We start from the raw sequence: 6785 nt of genomic DNA, 5'->3' as shown, positions 1-6785 counted from the left end.
TGAGGTTATTTACGAAACTATCACCGCGTGTTTTGTAATCTAACCCTCTGGAAAGTCACGTATTATATATAAAATGCATCATTAGAAAGAAAATAAAAAATGTCTAAATCTATGTGTGGAGTCGTGGACTATGAAGTAAGATAAAAGGAGCGGGAGTCTTATTTTCCAAGTCTCCATGTGGACCATATATACGACAAGACAACCCAATTTTTCAACCCTTTTGACCACCGAACTCTTGTTTGACTGGCAAGACAACATCATTGTCTTCCACCAAAATTATTATTATTATTATTATGGTTGTAAAAATCCGGACTAAGCGTCAAGTACTCGCCGAGTAATTGTTACAAGCTATGGTGTAGAGGCTACTTTCTTTAACTCCGCATAGTTACTCGGAATCGATCAAAAGTGGTTAATCTCCGCCACAATTGGATCTAGTCGGTCAACTCGAACCGATTTTATATATATTATAAGACTGTTGCGACTGTTGTGATAGTTGAACAACAATGTGTTTATAAGGACAACATGAAAGTTGTTCAAAGAGGAAAATCTGGTGTATTTTTTGTCTATGGCCGGGTATGAAATATAAAACATTTTTGTGAAAAACTTTAGCTACATCTTTCACATCGAAAGTCCTCATCGTTTTAAATGTTGCTTCCAGTGACATTGTTTCATTATTGTATACCAATGGTAGAACAACTCATTCTCGATTTAAAAGTCAAATATATTTGATGATATAAAACAACTATACTTGTAATACATTTTTTACATAATATAAAGAGACTTAATTATCTTATTTTATTTGTATTAAATTATTCATTTTAATTTATACAATAATTTATCCCGTGTAATACACGGGTTTATATATATATATACATACATATATATATATATATATATATATATATATATATATATATAAATTGATTTTAAAATATATTTACATAATTACATTGAACTTATACATGTTATATAATCTTGGTATAATTTATTATCTTAGGATTATTTTCATAATATACCCGCATAGCTTGGAACTTGATTATTTAATAAAATTTAAACCCCGGAGATTCGTTATTTGAACGAAACTAACATAAAATAAACAAATAATAATTTTAAATAACCGTATATGATATTAAATGAAGAATGACAAATACGAATGCATTGAAACGACAAAACGATTCGATTTAACGAACACAAATACAAATAAAATTGACAAATGTCACAACTAATATTCACCAAATTCGTGTTGACTCTTCGCTACCACGCCCGGGTTTTACCAACCGATTTTGCCACACATCGTGCGGGTAACTTACTAGTTAGAACCAATTAACTACCTAATTTAACGGTATATTTATATATGGGAACATCTTAGCAAAATAATTATTTTGCTCCTTATTTTTGGCTTGCCAGTTATATTATTAATTAGGATTGATTTTTTTTGAGAACCACTTTGAGTATTAAGAACTCGAAAGAACTCAACGTAACAATTTTCTTTTTTGAATTTTTTTACAGATGTGTAATATGTAAGTGTAAGTAACGTAAACAAATCACAGTATTTTTTTTACATACCAGATCGACTTTTTACACATATATAACTGACATTTAAACTTGTGTAATCATCAAAAAACTTTATTTTCTCTCCAGATTAATTTTTTAACTAAATCTAATCTTAGCCACATATTCCTTACTCATTTAATTAAATGTGTGATTCATATTAAGTTCTTAAAGTTTTTTACAACTTATCAAGTTCTCAAATATATCTCTCCCCTTATTAATTATATATTTTGTGGTAAGTCAAGAACTCAAGATTAGTGATATCAATTGCCACTTGGTACATAGTAACAGTTAAGAATGTGAAATGATTTAATTAGATTTAACCATTAAAATATACTAAATATGAGATATTATAATGGAAAAAAGTTGGTTTAACAAAGTATTATCACGTGCTAGCATTTTTCTTAGGTTTTACCATTCATAAAGTTTGACAATATGTGTAAAAAAAACTGAAACACAATAAATATTCCAACATATAAAGTATAAATTAAAAATATTATTTATTTTATTTAACTCTGCTTAAAAATTGGGACATCCTATTCCTATGGAGCAACACACACAAATAGTACCACGACAAAATTTATTTTTCACGGATTGAATTCGCGGAACAATCTTAAAGCAATCATTTTTACAACGCTCTAGATCACAAGGTGTTGGTGCATAATTAAGAGCATAACCACAAAAATCTTCATCTGCTTGTCAACAAAAATAGTTTAAAAAATGTTATAATAAATAAAATAACATTGTTATTTGAAAAAAACAAGATGTTAACAAGAAAGTACCTATTGTCTTGCACTCTGCTTCTGGAAAGGAAGCAATACATGTCATAAGATTTGAACATAATCATCAAAGACATAATGTTTTTCTCCATTTCAAACTAGTGAGTATGACATGACAATAAATGAGGACATGTTTTTATAACTTTTTTTCATCACAATTGTTATATAAAATGACACATTGTAATTATATTTTGTAAATTCGAGCATTAAATAATATGATATTCTCTATATATGTTACATATTACATATATATATATATGTATGTATGTGTGTGTATATATATATATATTAAATTACAACTTCTTAACGCATTGACTATTGTACTGTATGATTAGTATGTTGTACATGTTTTCTTTGGCTTACATCGTACAATTTGTGAAGCTAGATGATTTTGTATACACTTGATATGACTCCATGTGTTATAGTTGCTTTAGACGTGTCCCTGATGTACAAATCAAGATTTTTAAGTTGTAGTTTTCATGACCGATTGCGATTTTAGTTCATTTAGAAGACAAATAAGTGAACAACTGTTAATTTATACTATGATACTTGCGGTTAAGAATAAAGAGAATAAATCTACATAAAACTAGATGTCTATGGCGTTGGTATTTGCCGGTGTCATTCTAGCTGTCTATGGCGGCGGAGGTGGCTGCTGCCTCATGTTAATGCCTAATTTTCTTTACCATTTACCAAATGCATTGACGTGGTTGGGTTATATGTGGCATGTGGTGTTCCGAGTAGTATTCGGAAAACCTTGGGAGGCGGTCGTTTGGCGATGACGATGCTTGGTATCTTGGTAATCTATGATGTTTTTGGTTTGTTGCTTAAGTTTTGGTTTAGGTTGTGATGAATCCATTTGCAAGTATGGTAGTAAACAATATAGATAACAAATCCAATGGCACCCGTTTCTTTAGTAGAGGCAAATAAAAAGATATATGTAGTAGCAAATGGGTTGGTATATGCATTCAAGTGCAGGTCTATCTTTTTTTTTTATTATTTTAGAACCTAAATACATTTGGTAAAGAAAAATAGACTGATATATGTAGATGCAAATGGGTTAATATATGTACTTAAGTGCAGGTCTACTTTATGTTTAAGTGTTCAACTATGAATACATGTATGATGTATCTCGGGATATCAATGTATGATGTATCTAATTCCATCATAGTTTGATTCTACCATTCGGTCATTTGATTAGTGTGTTTAGTTTTTCTTATATGATTGTCGGATGTTCACGGGTTATACGATTCTCAGATGTTCGTGGTTAGTTTTCCTTAACTCACAAAATTTGCTCCACGCGCTTTTTTGATAGAAGTAGTGAGGTAACATGTTCAGTCGTTTACGATTTTTTTCTTTCCTTCCGTCACATGCCCGGAAACATTTACGCTCTGAGCCTCAAGCTTCGGCTATGGTTTCACACCCCCCCGCAACACGGGTGGTCTTAACATTAGTTGAGCATTAAATAGCAATTAATATATCCAAAACTTATCATTAAATAAGCATATTTAATGTTAAGGTTTAGAGAAATTAATTTCATGTTTATCATTTATTATTTGGGTCCACATCTTCAACTTGTCATACTCCATCTCATAGACTTTTAATTTATTTAACAATTTTAATTGACATATTACTTCATTCTAACATTTTTTAATTTTGTAGTACAAAATTTGTAAAGTTTATTACATAAATTCACTATTTATTTGTTTTTTATTTATTAACAAACATTAAGAAATTTGCTTTAAAATGTGGTGTAGTGGTAGAGAGCATGAGTTTCTCAATGGAGACTCAAGTTCAAACCCCATTTACAACGCTTTGGGGAGGGGGGGATGAGTGGCTCAATGAAGGAAGATTGTGATATTTGAGATCTCCAATTTAATTCCGATGGCTGCCGGGTTTTACCACTACTGGGCCTTCGGGCGGTGGATTTTCCCTGAAACTGAATATAACTTGGAGGCGCTTAAAGGTTATGTACGCCTGGGTTAGGCCAGCTGGCGGTGGTCTTTTGCCATTGGGTCACTCCGTACGGAATATCTAAACATTCTATGTTTGTTGGCTGTTAAAAAAATCTCCAAAAACTAATAACAACACTCTTTAAACAATGAAAACAATTAGAGAAAAAAATGTATTTTTAAATTATAAAAATGTTTATTATAATTAATAAAAAATGTTTTTGTTATTTAAAAAAATAAAAAATTGTTTTAAATATAAAAAATACTAAAAATTATTCTTAAAAATGTGTTTGAAGACAATAATAATAAAAGATAATAAAATGACAAAAAAGGAAATCAAAAAAGTTTGAACTGTCTAAATGTGAAACTTGAAAGTAGAGGTATTTTTAGTAAAAATGGGATGAAGAGAGTATGATTAATAGCACTCTTATTATATATATGGTAAAACTTGAGCATTAAATAAAAATTAATTTCTTCATACCTTAGCATTAAATAAGTAGGTGTTGCTAAAAATATCTCTAGCGATGAGTGATGGTTGGATATTATGTACATATATTAGCACGTAATTGCTTAGTTTTTAATTGTTTATCATTTGAACTTCGGTCTTCGTACATGTTTATTATGTTACACAGTTACAGGTCACATGTGATTAATGCAGCTAATTTGGGACTGAAAGAGCATGGAATGAAGACCCATGATGACTAGCATGCGAAACGAGACAAGAAAACAAGTTGGCTGGTGAAAGGAGTCCGTTGCGCTACGCGACACGGATGGTAGGGGTGAGCAGAAAACCGAATTAGCCGAACCTAAACTGAATAACCGAAAACACCGAACCAAAGCATTAACCGGCGGTTAATTTTTAGCTTTTTAAAAAGACGATTTTTAGGTTTATGTTCGGTTATCCATTTTAAAAAACCGAACCGAACCGATTAATTAAACCTATGTTTTCTACGCGTTTTTTAAGATGTTATGATCGGAAACAAAACACTAAAAAAATCTACCATTGACGGTGATAAAGACTATGAAGATTGGGTCTAAACTTTGAATATGAATAAGATAATGAATGAAGATTCAGGTCAAACTTTTAGTGTTTTTTGATTAAAAACTTTGTTGAATTTTAAACTCTACTACTCAAACAACTTTGTATTTGTTTGGTTCCACGTAACACGTGTATATTTTTGTATTTTGAATTCAATATATATGAGGTACTCTATTATTTTGAATTTTTTTTGTAATGTCTACTCATAATAAAAAAACCGAAAACCGAATAACCAAAAACCGATCGGTTGGTATTCTAAATTAACCGATAGCTTCTGTTTCGGTTTGGGTTTCACCCAATAACCGAACCGAACCGTGCTCACCCCTAAAGGATGGAGCATGTCCATCGCGCTACGTGTTGGAACATTTTAATGGAACATTGACTTTTTGATCAATCGTGATACGCGATGAGTTGGAAAATAGGGAAAGTTAGGGTTTTTGATATAACATCACTATGACGACCCAAAAATAGTTATCACAACTCAGAGCAGTTTCCAGGAGAAACAAGACGATTTCCAATCATTCTTATCATCTCAAGATCAATCCAGATGGGTGTGTTCATAGTAGTTGAAGCTCAGTTCACTAAGATGAACGGCTGGTCTTCTCGAGTCATACTCGACATGTAGAGTATTGTATTTTTTACAGTTTTCTCATGTTTTTAAGAACGAATTAAATGTACTTGTTTATCATCGATCTATGAACATTGATGTTTAGTATTATTGTGCAATTAATGGTTTAGTTTATTTCAATCAGACGATTAGTTTGTCAGTTTTCTATGATACGTGTTCATAGGGTTGCATTGATTAGTTTTAATGTGATAAAACATATTATTGCCCTTAGTTGAGTCACATTAGGATAGACCATTTGATAACCAGTTGTAAGGCCCCGAACCCGGTAGCCCTACTTTAGCGTCGGATTTACTCATAAACACAGTTCTTACAAATCAGAGTTCATTAAAACTTTCGCGGAATATAAAAACTTTCATAAAACATTTCATAACAAAACACGTCTTGTCTTAAAACATCATTTTGTCTTTCAAAATTAACGAAATATTAAACTTAAACGTCTTGAGTCTTCCGATGCCAGCCTCTTATTCGGTGCCATGTGTCTCCTCAAGCGAGCTGCCTCATCCTACTCACCTGCGTGCATACTAAAAGTCAGCTACGCTGAGTGAGTTCTAGTTAATCACATAATCATACAATACCTTCTTACATTTCATACTTAACCTCTTAACTTTCTTTCATACACAGATAATTGCATATACTTTCATTCTTACCTTCATACTTTCTTTACATACATAATCATACGTTTTAAAGAGCCTTTCGCCCTATAACCTCACAGATATTATAAGGGTCTGGTCCCTAACATCACAGATATTATAAGGGTCTGGTCCCTAACATCACAGATATTATAAGGGTCTGGTCCCTCTTCGTTACCATACAACCATACATCATACCTCGAGTATTAT

The sequence above is a fragment of the Bidens hawaiensis genome, unplaced genomic scaffold (assembly GCF_021521415.1).
Source record: "Bidens hawaiensis isolate Kalapana, Puna unplaced genomic scaffold, B.hawaiensis_p1.1 tig00005935_1, whole genome shotgun sequence".
Taxonomy (NCBI): Eukaryota; Viridiplantae; Streptophyta; class Magnoliopsida; order Asterales; family Asteraceae; genus Bidens; species Bidens hawaiensis.
This window is presented reverse-complemented; position numbering follows the sequence as displayed.